The sequence below is a fragment of the Martes martes genome, assembly GCF_963455335.1.
Source record: "Martes martes genome assembly, chromosome: 4".
Lineage (NCBI taxonomy): Eukaryota > Metazoa > Chordata > Mammalia > Carnivora > Mustelidae > Martes > Martes martes.
The window spans coordinates 78,221,903-78,238,999 of record NC_137891.1 but is presented as its reverse complement, the minus strand read 5'-3'; the positions used below and the strand labels follow the sequence as shown (position 1 = coordinate 78,238,999).

At 39.0% G+C, this 17,097-nt stretch overlaps 1 protein-coding gene across 4 annotated transcripts in view; it reads right to left on the bottom strand.

The window, feature by feature from the left end:
- RB1CC1 (RB1 inducible coiled-coil 1) overlaps window positions 1–11,173 on the bottom strand; it is a 93,480-nt gene extending 82,307 nt beyond the window's left edge. For all 4 annotated transcript variants that reach the window (XM_080800067.1, XM_080800068.1, XM_080800069.1 and 1 more), the window contains exon 1: window positions 10,797–11,173. The gene's annotated coding sequence lies outside the window, so the exon portion shown is untranslated. The remainder of the gene's footprint in view (window positions 1–10,796) is intronic.
- Window positions 11,174–17,097: the final 5,924 nt, after the last annotated feature.

The window sequence follows — 17,097 nt, the reverse complement described above, 5'->3', positions numbered from 1 at the left end:
GTAAAATAGATCTAGGTTTTACTCGTTGATTCACATCTTTACTTCTGTGACCTTGAGAGCCTAATTTCACCAAATCTCATTTCCTCACCTAAAAATTGAAAGGGCAGACTGGTCAATTCCTCCAGGTTTTTATAAAATCTCAGACTGATTTACGTTAAACTCGTTCTAACTTGTTTAATGTGCAAGTTTCTAAAGATTTAAAAAAAAAAAGTAAGTTTATGCTATCTCCTTTCAAGGAACTTAGTCACATAAAATGAATATGACACTACAATGCAATACACAATATTATAGAGGTATACAAAAGTTGTATCAAGAAGGAATGGGCAAAAGTTCGCAAAAAGGAAGTGTCGTTTCAAAAAAATACCAAAAACAGGTTATGTAAAATTGAGTTCCTGGTAAAAACCAATGATTTAACCTCCTCGATTACATTTGCTAAAATTTAAGAGGATAAGCTTAGCAAAACACAAATTTCCTTGAAAAAATAAACATTAAAAAGAGCTAACCCTTTCATCAACTTAGGAAGTTGGGATTGCTAATTATGCACATTTTCCCTTAACTTACATAAAATCTATCAAATTTCTAAGTGGATTGCATCTAAATGATCTAGAACTAAATTCTTATATGCAATGGTAAAGTGCCACCATAAAAGTCAACTGCTGCTGAAACAGAAATTAACTTTATGACAAAATTTCAGCCTTAGTACATAAGTACATGGTATTACTTTTCACCAAATAGTCAAGATTTTCTAAAATTTGCCACAATGCTCATTTTCTATATAAAATTCATTTTTATAAAATGAATAGTATGACACAAGCTAGCCCAATTTAAAATTAAAAGCAACAGGTTAGTAACTCAATAATGACAGATTCTCTTAAAATTATTATGTGGTCCTTTGCCTAAAAATGTCTATAGTTTCTGTCCATTAAGCCAGAAATAAGTGGCCATTATAAATACTTATAAATGTACATGCATGTATATTTGGGGAGTGAAACAGACACTACAGGAGAGAACATTTATCAAACATGTCAAACATAGTCTAACCAGTTACTAAAACTGGGATTCTGGCCCACTGATAGATAACTTACGGAACAAAACCGATACAAATATATCTTCATATACACACATGCAGATAAAAAGTAATAGTAGAATTTCAAATTGGGGGAAAGGATAAATGGTTCAAGCAACATTACTATGACAAATGGCTATATATAGCATACAGAAAAATAAACTTTATCAGAAATGCCATCAGTTTTTACCCTTTAGGTTACTTCTATAATGACTGAAATGAACAGTGTTGATTCTTGTTATCTCACAACGAGCACACTGGCAGTTTTAACAAGAACAGAAATCCAGGGAAGTCTGGGTGGCTCAGTCTGTTAAGCATCTGCCTTCAGCTCAGGTCATGATCCTGGGGTCCTGAGTTTGAGTCCTGCATCAGGCTCCTTGCTCAGCAGGGAGCCTCCTTCTCCCTCTGTCTCTGCCTGCTACTCCCCCCCCACCGCTTATGCTCTCCCTCTCTCTGACAAATAAATAAATGAAATCTTAAAAAAAAAAAAAAAAAGAATAGAAATCTGTACAATTTATAAAGAGATTTAATCTGGCAGTATGTATCAAAATTTAAACTGCAAATTAAAATGTACAAACCAACAATTATATCTTTGAAAATCTATTGGAAGCAAATAAACAGACAAGTATACAAAGGCATATATCCAATGAATTATTTTTAACAATGAAAAATCAGAAAGCTGTCAATCATGATTGGTCAAATAAATGATGGTGCAGCTATATGACATTAGTTAGATATTTAAAAATGTTAGCTCGATACATACTGATTAGTGATATATTTATTATTCAGTAAGAAAAACAAGTTACGGTATATGTTATTCTGTTTGTGGATTTTATTAACTAATGGTGAGGAAGTACATGTATATATAAGCATTAAAAAAGTCTGAATCATTAAAAAAGTCTGGACTACATTTTCCAGCTATGTCTCCTGAAGCAAAGGAAACAAAAGCAAAAGTAAACTATTGGGACTCCATCAAAATAAAAACTTCTGGGGGCGCCTGGGTGGCTCAGTGGGTTAAAGCCTCTGCCTTCGGCTCAGGTCATGATCCCAGGGTCCTGGGATCGAGCCCCGCATCGGGCTCTCCGCTCCGTGAAGAGCCTGCTTCCTCCTCTCCCCCTCTCTGCCTGCCTCTCTGCCTACTTGTGATCTCTGTCAAATAAATAAATAAAATCTTTAAAAAAAAATTAAAAAAACAAATAAATAAATAAAATCTTTAAAAAAAAAAAACTTCTGTACAGTGAAGGAGACAATCAACAAAACTAAAAGGCAACTATAGAATGGAAGGTATCTGCAAATGACATATATGATAAAGGGTTAATATCCAAAATATATAAAGAACTTACAAAACTCAACTCCTAAAAAACAAAATAAAAAACAGGCAGAAGACATGAACAGACATTTCTCCAAATAAGACATACAGATGGCCAACTGACACATGAAAAGATGTTCATATCACTTACCATCAGAGAAATGCAAATCAAAAGTACAATGAGATAATATCTCCCACCTGTCAGAATGGCTAAAATCAAAAGCACAAGTAACAAGAGTTGAACAGGATGTAGAAACAAAAGAACACTCCTGCACTGTCTGTGGGAATGCAAACTGGAGTAGCCACTATGGAAAACAGCATGGAGGGAATCCTCAAAGAGTTAAAAACAGAACTACTATTCAGCAATTGCACTACTGGGTATTTACCCCCAAAATATAAAAACACTAATTCAAAGGGATGCATGCCCCCCATGTTTACAACAGCATTATTTACAATAGCTAAATTATGGAAGGAGCCCACATGTCTGTCAATTGATGAAAGGATAAAGATGTGGTATACACAGACAGACAGACAGACACAGACAGACACACACACACACACACCCCACCCAAGATTATTATTCAGCTATGAAAAAGAATGAAATCTTGTCATTTGCAATGACATGGATGGAGCTAGAGAGTATCACAGAAGGACAGAAATACCATATGATTTCAGTCATACGTGGAATTTAAGAAACAAAACAAGTGAAGATAGAGGGGGGAAAAAAGAGAGAAGAAAAACAAGAAATGGATTAACTAAAGAACCGATGGTCACCAGAGGGAAGGGAGTGGGGGAGATGGGTTAAATAGGTGATGGAGATTAGGGAGTACACGTATTGCGATGAGCACTGCATGATACATGGAATCATTGAATCACTATACTGTACATCTGAAACTAATAATACTAGGTTAACTAACTGGAATTATGAACAATTTAACATCAATCTTTTTATAATGGCTATTTCTGGATGCAGGACTTTCATTTTCTCTGATTTCCTTAAAAATCACATTTATAATCAGAGGTAAAGATACTTATTTCAATTTTGAAAAAGAAAAAAGACAACACTTTATGCATCACAAAGATATAAAGAACCTGAAATATGGTGCCCTAGAAGAGTTGGTCCACTAAAAGAACAAGACAATGACCACCATCTGCTGCTCCCATTCTAGCCTCGAATCTGCCATCCCAGTTTAGATAATGCCTTCCGACTCTACATCTTCCCTACATGGCCATTCATATTTAGTTCTCGAACTGTTATCGCTATTACATGTAAGAGGGAAAACAGGACTGTGAAAAGAACATGAGATTGGGAATCAGAGAGCTATATTTAAGTCCTATCCTCACTATTGACTATGTGACCCTGATTAACCTCATCAACCTTAAATTACTTCTTTTTAAATATTTTTTATTAAAAAAAAGATTTTTTACTTTTTTAATTATTATTTTTAAAGATTTTGTTTATTTATTTGATAGAAGACACAGCAAGAGAGGGAACACAAGCAGGGGGAATGGGAAAGGGAGAAGCAGGCTCCCCACTGAGCAGAAAGCCAGGTGCGGAGCTCGATCCCAGGACCCTGGAATCAGGACCCGAGCCAAAGGCAGCCGCTTAATGACTGAGCCACCCAGACGCCTCAAGATTTTTTTTTTAAGTAAGCTTTACACCCAGCATGGGGCTCAAACTCACACTAATTTCAGGAGTTATACGCTCCACAGACTGAGCCAGCCAGGCACTCCTAAACTTAAATTATTTGGACGACAAAAAGACACTCCCAATCTCACGGTTGTTGTGAAAATGTAAAAAATGTAAAGAATCGAAGTATAAACTACAGAGTTATGCAAACTGAAGTGCAATGCAAACATCAGTTACTGTTGTTTAATTCAGATGTCCGTCCCCAGGCACAGGACTAGCACTCACCTGATGCTAAGTATCTCCCATTAGCAATCATGTTGTTACCACAAACTTGACATATCCACATTTCAATTCAGTGCTTTTCCTTTAAAACTGTTCCCCAACTTCTTTTGTCAAAAAAGCTATCATTTTCCTGTTTTTCAGAACTTCAGTTTTTCCTAAAGCCTATCCATTTTTCCTCTAGAGTTCAACCCTTCATTTTCCAATGACATAACCCTTATTTTAGAGCCTGGAAACTTGCTGCCTTTAAGTCTCCATCTTGCTCCAAGTCTTCCCGAGCATTCCTACCGGTTAAAACCACTGTCATCAGGCTGCATCCCTCCTTAAGAATCTTCCCCAGAGCTTCATAGTTGCCTACAGCAGAACATAAATCAATGGCCTACCATGCTCTGTAGCTTGTTTTTTTGCAGCTCTCTTCTGTGACATCAGTATAGTACTTCACAGTTTCACTGAATTTCATTATCTGTCTGCTTCTTTAAGAACGTGAATTTGCCAACTCTGGCTTAAAGCTACATTAACATTTAAAGGGCAGACTTTGAAGCAAGATTTACCCTTACATGAATCCCATCTCTCCCAATGAGGCTCAGACAACCTGTAAACATAGTTTACCATCCACAGACTGAAATGATACCTTTTACAGAGTGTATTTCAGACTCCTTTGCTGTGCAACGACTAAAATAAAAGCTCTAAAGATGGTGGTGATTGTAACTTTAAACTCCAACATTCATGGACTTCATAATTACACCCTAGTTTACCTTTCTAGAAATATCTCCAACCACTTCTTTATAGGAAACTTACATTCTCTCACTTTATATAGCTCTGCCAGATACAAGTCCCCCAATTTCTATTATGAATTTTACTCAGCCAACTATGGTCCAAAAACATGATTCTGTTAGCACTTCTAGTGCTAACCTAACCACAGGTGGCCCACTCTTTTCCCTCTGAATTTACAGAGCTCTTACTACCTATATAAAGTAGTAGGAATTATCAGAGGGAAAAATAATCTCACATCATAGAAGGACATTTGTTCCACCTGGATCCTCTTGGGATACAGTCAGCTATAAATGAGGGGGAGATGGGAGATATCAAACCATCTCCTACACTCGTGAAAAACACTGTCTACCCAATTTATCAACTGGAGATTAATTTACAATTTCTTCTTTGAGAGACAGCCACCATAATGATTAAGTCAACTGTACCAGTTTACTGTCAACTATTCAAAATTTAGAACTAGCTTCCTTAGGGCGCCTGGGTGGCTCAGTGGGTTAAAGCCTCTGCCTTTGGCTCAGGTCATGATCCCAGGGTCCTGGGATCCCGCCCTGCATCGGGCTCTCTGCTCGGCAGGGAGCCTGCTTCCCTTCCTCTCTGCCTACTTGTGATCTCTATCAAATAAATAATAAATAAAATTTAAAAAAAAAAGAAGAACTAGCTTCCTTAAGGAAAAAACAAAGGGAAAAACCTCAATTTCTGACTTCCCAAACTGAACACATTCAATCATTATTCACTCTCTATTTGTTAAATATCCAACATAAGCCAGAAACTGTGCTAAGTGCTGGGATTACAAGTCTCCACAAGTAGCTTTCAGGTCCAGCAGAATAGATAAAATTTGAATGAACTAGGTATGTTGGACCAAAGTTTCATAGAAAAAGAACAAGAGTTAGGAATAATTTTGTCTGATTTGCAATTCTGGAAATTGCAATTTGACCTCACTGAGGGGTAACTGTGTGCTGCATCAATGAAAATGTTCACCACAAATGGAACGTCTAGGTTACCCAGGGGACTGAAAACTGGACTTCAAATCCTCCAAATCAGATTATTTCCATCTGATCTTACCCTTTTTCTCTGCCAAGAGGAAAACAAAAAGAAAAAAAAGAAGAGTAGGTCAGTCATCTTCCTCACATTCCCCCTAAGAGAACTTTTTCCATAGAAGTTCAGAGCCTCCAAAATGAAGCTCCAAGCAGACAAGCAACTTCATATAAGATAGCACCCAAAGAATGCAGACAACAGGAATACTTTTAATAGTCTGGCTTTAGGTTTTTTTTCCTGCGTATACAGAAAAAAAAATGTGTATATACAGACAGTTTGGTTTTACAAAAATGAGAAAACATTATGCATACTGCTATACACCTTGTTTGAGCTGAGTAACATAATATGGGAATCTTTCCATCAATACATATAAATGTATTACACATTTTGCTGTCCTGCCATTCATAAAAATTATGTAAAAATGCATGACTTAGATAACTTGAATTTGGAGTAAGGGTAAACAATCTAAAAAACAAAAGCCCCAATACAGAATATCAATAGATTTGTCATTCTGAATTAGTCTCTTTCACAAAAACTTAATTCCCTTTGTAAGTATTATTGTATTTAAACATGTTTTTTCATACATGCTATGTCATTTGATAACTTCTGCTTATCAGAAATTAAAAAAAAAAGCCATTAAGATGAATTTAAGTCAAGTTTGCTAGAAAACAACTCTCCTGCCTCCAAATTATACCAATTATGGAAGCCACATCCATTTTTTTCTGTACTATTGTCACCAGCTGAAATATAACATCCAGGACTGTGCATGGTATAATTTTTAAGGAATGGCAAGATCAAGTTGTGACACTCCCTTTAAAAGTGAACTCAGGTTTTTTAAACTCCTAATATTCACCTAATTATGTCTAAAGCAAAAGTGTTATAGTTTGATGCTTCATTTTATAATGACTTAGTTTAAAAATGAAATCAAAATTATATATAGCAAATATTGAACTAGCTTAATTCTATTAAACCATATGTAAACATACAGCAATATCAAAAAAAGGATGTGTACAACTCAAATTCGCAAAATAATGGCTAAAACAACCATATATATTAATAATCTGACTAATATTTCAACAGATTTTCTGGATAGTTGCTGATCAATTGTTATGTGTAGAATGAGGGGAAAATAACGTGTATAGGCCCAAACCAGTAACAAGAAATGGAAATGAGTCACAATTATTTTCCTACATTAACATAATTACAAGCCAATAAAATATGAGAATTCAAAAATGCTAAAACATGGGAGTGTGAAGAGTATGGGGTGTCATTCCATAATCCTCAGGGTACTCACTTGAACAGCTGTGAAAGAAACAAACCAATGAAAGAACAAGTGCATGAAGGCACTCACATATTAGGAAAAAGTAATTAAAAAGGACCTCAACTTCACTGAGGGATGGAAAGAAATCTCACCCTCTCAGGGACCACACAACAGAGCTCTGCTTATAGGCAATTAGGTTTATTAGGCTCACAATAATAAACAAATCAGAAATGTGATAATTAAAATTTACATACTTTTATCTACAACAGTAAGTATACCTCTTCAACCTAGCACTCTACAATCTGCTTCTCTAGCAGTATATCTACCCCAGTGTCTGAAAGTAGCCAGCATTTGCAATCTATCTTTTTAAAAATTTCCCATAGTTCAAAATTTCCTACTTTCTTATATACAAAGCTTTACACACAAAGTTCTTACTCATTATTGCAGGAGCTAAAATTATGTATTGCAGGGGTTTAACATTTCTTGAAAATATAAATGAATGTTAGGTACAAGCTGCCTTCTGGCCTTGCTGGGTTTCCTGGAACAAACCTCTATGTCTTTGCAAACGCAGGGTTACAGTACATGACTGTTTCCTTACTATCACCCCCAAACCCTGAGTATCTGTAGAGCCCTATCACCATTCTCAGAGCCCCCTCATTTCTATTACTACACCCTGAGTAACCTTTTCACTTTTTCATGTATATCCCAATTATTTCAGAACCTTCCTATTTACTATTCCTGCTGCCAAGAATGTTCTTGCCCCAGTCACACAGCAGCCTTCTCACTTCTCCTGGGTCTTTATTCCAAAGTTACCAACCAGTGAAAACTTCCCTGGCCACTTATCTAAACCTCCCAATCCTGATACTCATCTCCTCCCTTGTTTTGTGTGTGTGTGTGTGTGTGTGTTGTTTTGTTTTTCTTCCTAACATGTATCTCTTACTCCTTATTTTTCTTGAATGCAGGATTTGGTTTGTTCACTGCCAAATTCCCAACATTTCTTGACCAGTGCCTGGCATGTAGTAGGTACATGATAAATCCTAAGCCAAAATTTGTTGAGGTGGTTAGGACATCTTTTTTTTTTTTTTTAAAGATTTTATTTATTTATTTGACAGACAAAAGATCACAAGTAGGCAGAGAGGCAGGTGCAGGCTCCCTGCCAAGCAGAGAGCCCGATGCGGGACTTGATCCCAGAACCCTGGGACCATGACCTGAGCTGAAAGTAGAGGCTTTTAACCCACTGAGCCACCCAGGCGCCCCTAGGACATCTTTTTAAGGAAAAGTGAAATGACTTATCCATGTCAGATCATGCTTCTAAAAATATCCCCCTACACTCCATAAAAACCCAAATCCCCTTTCATAACTTCTTTCAAACTTGCAATAATGCTCCAAAAGTGTAATTATATTTATATAGGACTCCAATTTCCTATTATAAGGCAAAAACAATTTCTTACATATTCTTATGATCCTTGTAATAACTGGTTCAATGGTCTATTTTAGGTAATAACTGTATGAATGAATATGTGTAGAAAGGGACTGCTAGGTTTTCACTTGAGTTTCTTCAGCCACTATTTACCTATACTACAAACGAGAAGCTTACTTGGGTTAGAGAACAGCATTATCCAAAAAAGAACATTTTACTAGATATTCCTGTTTAAAAAAAACATTTGTTTAAGTTTCATACATCTGCAAAGTAAAGCATATAGCAAGTGTTAAAACGTTTGCTGAATGCATGAAAATTTAAAGACAGTTTCAAAATCAGAAGCCAAATAAAAGCTCTTCTCAAGCTTACACAATAAAAATTTAGGCTCAGAAATGTGGCTTTTCAAAAACAAAGGTCTTGTGTCCTCTGCCCTTCTGGACCTTACGAATTTGATTTGCTAAGAGTCAATCTGCCATACATTCTCAACTTGTATTTGTTAGCAAGGACCAGAAAAATTCTGAGACAAGAGTATTGCTTCACCGTCTTCCCTGTCATCCAACAACACCAGAAGAACCAGGCCAATAATCAATACTAAATTTGACTAACATAAAAGATTTAAAATCGACTAAAAAAAATTACTTTTAAAAAGTGGACTGAGTCCCTATCTAATTTCCATCAACAGATATTTCTTAACATAAATACCAACATAAAGCATCTCTTTTATAAAACTATTTTAGGTTTTAAACACAACCCTAAAATTAAAAAAAAAAAACACACAAACACGACAGGAATGTTACTGAGAAAATGTGTTCATTTAGGCCACATTCTGTTACAACATTAACTACAAAAAGCAAAAATACCTTCCCACCTAGCTTACAACCAAATAACCCCCAAAATAAAATCCTTATGGTACTTCTGCTTCTGATGGTAATATCCTATCAGAATGGGAAAGACCCTCTTTTTATCAAATACCGAATATAATAATGTGATTCCTGATTAAACACAGATTTGTCTATTTAAATAATAAAGTCGTCTCCTCCTAAGTTGCTAACTTTCCAACCCTTCGGATAAATCACACAATCAGCATCAACACACAACCAAGAAACTATACAATAAAAACGATAAGCACATGTTCACAGGGCCCAAATCATTGCTCTACGTATAGTAAACTCGAGGCAAACATTGTTATCTAGCTTAATGACTTAGGCAGTAACGAGACTCTATCAACAGTGAGCACATTAGTCTTCCCTGGTATGCAGGCACACACCACTTCGTGGTATGACCACACTTTAAAGAGTCATGATGGAAAAGACTAGATTACGAAACCATAAACAATAAACATAGTACATCCACCAGGCGGTGGAAGAAACTATTCCCCTCAAAAGCTGCCATTTCTCCTGTTCTCCTGCTTCTACTAAGGAAGTTGTGAAATCCGCAAACACACCCCATCCCAAATCTATCGGTGGGGCTGGCGGAGGCTGAGTCATTCCTAGGAGTAACTTTATACCGATCCTCGCACTCCGGGGTCGGGACAAAGGCATCTCTCCGATCCTCCCGCTGTGCGCTTCTTTCGGTCTCGGCCCAATTCCTCTCTCCGGTTTTTCAAGTCAAAGACAATATTAGGGCTAAGCCCGGCAGTGGTGACGACAAGGGAGGGTACGTCCCGGTGGGTTAGGCGTCCCTCCCCCTCGGCCACTCCCGAAATTCGGCCCGGGGCGCTTACACGGAGGGACCCTGGCGGCCCCGGCCGAGGAAGCCGCAGGTAGGCCTGCACCGGGCGAGCCCTCCCCACACCTCCCGTAGCCCAGTGGCGCTTCGACTCGAACCGCGAGTCTCCTCAGGGGCTGTCGCGCCAGGGAGGCAGCCGCAGGGCAACACCTGCCGCGGCCCGATGCGCCGGGCTCGCCGACTCACAAACCTGCTAGCCGGCGGCGTTCGGCCCGGTGGGGACCCAGGCGTTCCCGGCTCGCCGAGGGGCCCCGGTGCCAGATGGGGGAAGGGGCCACGGGCGGCGACGGCACTTACCTGGCAGCACCTCCTCCTCCGCCGGCGGCAGCAGCAGAGCCAGCAGCCCCTGGCACCATCTTCCGCCACCGCCTCGTTGTCGGCGGCGGCTACCAACCGCCCATCGGGCACCGCCAACCGACACAACCGCCGGTGTCCCAGGTGCCGGTCGCGGCCCCGAACTCCGGGCGGGAGGGAGGGGTCGGGGCGGAGGGGGGACGCTGTAGGCCCCTCGGCTCTGGGTCGGGGGCCGGGGGTCAGGGGGCCGCGGCCAGTCAGAGCCGAGGGGCCGGAACGACTCGGGGACCCCAAGGCAGCGCCGAGGGCTCCGCAGGGCCGCGGACACCGCCGCGGTTGGGTTTGTTATTGTCGACTCCGTCCCTTCCTCCGCGGAGCATGCCGGGAAACGGTGGGCGGGGGGAGGGGTGCGCCGGGCTGCCCTGCCGGCGCAGAGACGCGCGCGCAGGTCCGGAAGTTGGCCGGCACCCGGGAAGAGGGGGGGCGACTCCGCCCATAGTCGCTGTCGGCGGGCCTGTGACTTGGCTGTCCTCTAGTGACCCGAGGAGAACGCTGGGGCGGCCTGTTGCGGTGCGAGCCGTCGTCCGGGCGCGCTTTGCTCCAAGGTGATCTTGACCTTCCTTGCTACAGTGAGCTGGCCTGGACTGGGCCGACCCCACCGAACTTTGGATTAGCCCCAGGTTAAACAACTTATCTCTTTGAACCTGTCGCGGAGGAGCGGGGTCCATGAGGTTCCGTGTGCTCGTCGCCTGCCCGCACACTCGGCCAAGGTCTGTAAGAGGATGACGTACCTGGCTGTGCCGCTGGAAGACTAGACTACCAGCACCTCCATACCCCCACCGCCGGGACTGCGAGCAGCTGATAAGTGTCTCGGGTAACTCTGCAAGTGTGGGGCGGCACAATTTTTCTCAGACCAGGTAAGGCAAAGAAAACATCCAGGAGAGGAGAGAGTTAAGGTTTGGTCGATTGGAATGAAGGTGTAAGCGGCAAGACCACCTCTGTAAATACTGAGTTTGTTCTCGAGTGAGTTAGCATGAGCACTCTAATGGGCGGGAAACAACTTCGGTGGAATCCTGAATTTGTGAAGATGAACACTCACAAGCGATGACTTGAAGCCACAAGGCTTTGAGTGTTAAAATGTGGTTAGCAGAAGTTACACGTAGAATAATTATAAAATACTCTAAATTCCTGTTACATCCAGACATATATGGTACGAGTCAAAGTTTAGAGGTGCTACCAGTGTCAGAGGGCTCTTCAGTTGGGTTTGCTTAAAAATGAGTATTATCACTGTTTTCAATAGCACCAAAACAATAAATACTATTAGGAAGCAAAGTTTGCAGTCCTTCAATTGTCGCGTGGAAACTGACAAAACAAAACATTGAACGACTGGTAAGCATTAGGGATTTTCAGTTTCCTTCACACTTAACCGGTTTCTGAAAGTTATGTTTAAGAAGGACTTCATTTTACCACTTGCTTTTTAATTTTACACTCTTGCATATCCCAGAGAGAATCTTGTCTTTGGCAAGTCATTTCACTTGTTTAGTTTTTTTAGGCTAGAGTTTTAAACACCCAGCAAGATACAGCAGAGAAGTAAAGAGACTAAATTGTTCTTATGCCTTGGGGGAAGGTATGAGCTGGCAAGACTGAAAAAGAAGGGTGCTGGTTTTATTAGTCACAGCATAGTAACCGGCACACAGAAAATAGGTGGTGGAGAGATTTTGCCAGAAAATTGGTAAACAAAACAAACTACTAGGCTTATAAAGAATATAGGGGAGCTTAAACTTCTCTTAGTTACCTTTGACATTCATCTTTACAAATATAATACAGCTTAGAATGTAGAAACATCCCTGAACTATGTGAGTGGTAATCTATTAAATAATAAAGTGTTTTAAATGTTATTTGTCTCTCTGACCTCTTTCTTGGGGGAAAAAAAAATTCACTCCTCATTTTCTCTTAGTCATAGGTTGGAAGAAATGATCAGAAGAGATTGGTTCATACCTTAAAAGTTGACATCTTCAGAGTATAGAGGTTAAGAATTTGTATGTGTTCAGTGTCGTTTCTTAGTGATAAGTGTAAGTGTGTTAAGATTAGCTTTGTTATGTATATGCAGGTATCTGGAGTAAATACTGTATTACAAGTTACTGATACTGCTTATGTCGGTAGTAATAAGTTTCAACAAGTTGCATTTTCTCCTACCAAGGATATTGAAAACCCAATATACTCTCCCTTCCTTAGTAAATTAAACCAGCCAAAATCCCTCATGCAGCATTACTTCTCTATCAAGCTTCTTTGTAGGAAGTCCACGATCTACACCCTCATTTCTGCCTACTATTCTTCTCTCACTGAAATTGCAAACAGGTTAATAGGGACCTCCAAATTATTGTGCTAAGTGGACAGTGCTGATACTTTATTTGAACTTTCTGAAGTATTTTGTATTTTAAATTATTCAATCTTTAATTCTCTTCTGTTTTTCAGTGTCTCCCACTTTGCTGTTATATCTCTGTCCTTTCATTTGGTCCTCTTCCAAATTCTCAAGTAATTGTAATAAGATGTAAATGATGCAGATATTCTCTATGGGAGAAGAGATGAGAGACTTAATCTTGTCCTCATTACATGATTACTTTTTAATTTAATAAACATTTAGGTCTTTTAATAGATTTATAGTGAGGGTAAAAGAAGCTGGTTCTTTTTAGGATTATGTAGGGATTACACAGAATCTGCAGGGAAGCACTGGAAATACTTCAACTCAATTCAGATCTTTAAAATCCTATTTTTCCTTCAGGTCTCCATTTCAGGATCTCTTTCTTCCTTTCTTTCTTTCTTTCTTTCTATCTGTCAGAAAGAGAGAGCTCGCAAGCAAGGGGAGCAATAGGCAGAAGAAGAAGCAGGCCCAGGATCCTGAGATCATGACCCAGACCAAAGGCAGCTGCTTAACCAACTGAGCTGCCCAGGTGTCCCTCAGTGTCACTTTCTCAGGGAGTCCTTCCCTAACATTCCTGTATTTCCTCTAGATTATTATATTTTCTACTATTCATCTAACATGCTGAAATATAGGTCCTTTTTTAATAGAGGAACAGTTTCCTTAATATATGGTTAACAGTGATCTGCATACAAACATTTGTTGACAATGCCCTACACTTTTTTCCCAATCCTTCAGTTTACACTTGGATTCACTTTAGTCTCCATCATTTACTGTATCCAAGACCAATCTGATCTCTGATCATGCCTCTTCCCTAAACATCTTCATGGTTTTTTGTTTTTTTTTTCATCTTCATGGTTTGGTTTTGTATATTGGATACAATTTAAATTTTTTAAGGTAGCATAAGAATCTCTTCATTATGTAGCAACCCATCACTCCAGCTCTATCTCCTGGCACTTTTGCCCTTTACACCTGTGTTTCCTCCAGGAATGTTAATTCCACCTTGTTCCTTTTTCAAAGTCATTTTTTTAAAACAGCTTGGAGACCAATCAGCTTCTAACTTCTGGGCAATATAGTGATCCACACATCCTACTACATTTGCTCCACACCACACAACTATAAATTTTTGTCTCCCCTCTAAGTCTATGAAACTCTTAGGTTTAGAAGCTATGAATTACTAATTTTTAAGTTCCTAGAACTTTCTAGAGAGCTTGGCACAGACTTAGCAATTACTAAAATATTTATATTGAAGATTGAGGAGTTACTATGGAAAATTCCTGTCCTCAAATATCTCAAAGGCTTGTACAGGCGACCATTCAAAAATCACTGTAGTGACAAGTTTAAATTACATTAATTCCTTATCCAGAACAAATCAAGATACTGGGGAGATCTAGTTTACAGCTTAATTTTGTTTACTGCCTGATTTGGGATTTTATTCTGCATGCATTAGATACTTCTCAGCTTTTTGTCATTACACTCATTTTCTTTTAGGTTCTGTTCAAACAGCCAGCAACTGTGATTAACATAATTTGACTTTTTTCAGAGAATGAATCAGTTAGCCATTTTTAAAGGTTAACTCCTTTTAAAAAGTGTTGGATTTTGTTTTTAAGATCATAGCTAATGATGTATAAAACATGGTCATGCACTACTTAGAGGCTTCTGGTACTATGATTATTAAGTTAATGTTTTTAGTACTATTTACAGACATTAAAGCTGCCTTACTCTGTCTGTTGGTACTCACATATTATTAATGATAATGATGATAGTAAACTTGGTGAGTGTTTATCTTCAAAGCTAGTGCTGAGCTTGATGAGCTAGTGAGCAATACTGATTCTAATGCTGCAACACATACAGTACTTCTAGCATGCTTAATTTTTCAACAGATTTAAAGCAGTAGATGGAGATAAAATACTTTCAGTCATTTTTCACATTAAGTTTTTGTCTCATTACTTTGAAGAGCTTTTTAACAAAATGTCCAAAGATAAAGCTGGACTGTCTTTTTTTATCTTTTTAAGTTACTTATTTATTTGAGAGAGGGAGAGTAAGGGAGGGAGAAAGAATCTGAAATAGACTTGGCATTGCACACAGAGCCAAACTCGGGGCTTGATCCCACAACCATGAGATCATGACCTAAGCCGAAACCAAGAGTTGAACATTCCACTGACTGAGCCACCCAGGTGCTCCTCAGCTGGATTGTCTTAAAGCAAATCTTGTCAGTTCTGCAGATATAGATTAGACTGAAACATCAAATGGTGGTAGTTGGATTTCAAATGGTGTCTTTCAAAGATCTTTTATTGTGACCCACATTAAAAAATACATTTTAACATTGTGACCTGGTGCATACATATAGGCCTCTATCGATGAAACCATGTTTTATGAAAATAATAACTTATGATGCACTCAGATTTCATTTTCACTCTGATATTTCCTATTCTATTTTTGTTTCAGTGCTAGTCTTGATCCATAAAATTGACTTTACCACCCTCCAAATAGCTTGAAAGTTCTTAGATTCAATGACATAGGCCTCAAACCTTGAGATTCTTTGCTTCTGATTTTTCCATCAGTTTTTCCTATTTAGACTATATCCCTCTGTAGTGAAGTTTGTGATTATGTTTATTAAAAAAAATAATAATAACCTAATTGAAGCCACTGCGACACTAGTGAGTGTATCTTAGATGACAAACACGGGCTTTACATTTATAAACCTACTTATTTGTCTTAGTAGCTCTATCCAGTTTCTATTAATTTGCCACATATTTACAGATGGGGAAATGAGAATTTAATTTACTGATCCCTTCTAGGTAATGTTCTTCAGCTAGTAACTATTATGGCTAATATATGAGCCCAGCCAATTCAACAGGCTGTATCCAAACACTATACTATGCTGTCCCTTAATTTGGTGGACTCCTGAAGGAGGGGAAAAATTAAAAAATTTTAAGTCTAGCAGTAGGCTATAGAATCTCAGCACTATTAGCATTTTGGGCCATGGGGGCTGTCTTTTATGTTTTAGGATGTTTAACAACATTCCTAACCTCTACCCACTAGAGGCCAGTGGCACCCCCAGTGATGACAACCAAAAGTGACTCTGGACATGTTGTAATGTTCCCAAAGGGACAAAGTCACTCCCTTCCCAGAACCACAGGCAAAAGTATGGTACATCTATATAAAGAAATGCATTGAAGTCTTTAAAAATGTATTTTAGAAAAATATTCAATGACAAAATATTCTAAGTTAAAAATATAGAATTACTGGGGTGCCTGGGTGGCTCAGTGGGTTGGACCTCTGTCTTCGGCTTAGGTCATGATCCCAGGGTCCTGGGATGGAGCCTTGCATAGGGCTCTCTGCTCCGCGGGGAGCCTGCTTCCCCTCTCTCTCTGCCTGCCTCTCTGCCTACTAGTGAGCTCTGTCAAATGAATAAATACAATCTTAAAAATACAGAACTACTGTACTCTTTTTAAGATGTACTTTTTTTTCCCCATATTTTAACATCTCTGAAATCTGGGTGCATTTAACCGTGGGTAGGGTCCTACAGTCTTGTTAACCAACTGCCATTCATCACCTGTTTATTCAAGATATCAAAAAACTAGCTTAGGGAAAAAAAAAAAAACAACTAAAAACAATGGTGGAACATTCTTTTGAACACAAGGTTTCACATAACTTGACTTTTTTAAAAGAATGAGTCACTTTCACAAAAGTTTATGGAGAGATGGGAAAGATGATGAATCAGACATGTTGGACAGCATAATGAAAGGCAGTCTAAAGCATGCCCTGTCCAGAGAATTGCAAAGCCAGTCAGTGCAGGAGTCTGGAACCATGACATTTGCTCCATTATGGATTCACAGGAAATACCTGTTGCAGTGCTTTCACTGGTGAAAAGGATGAGTT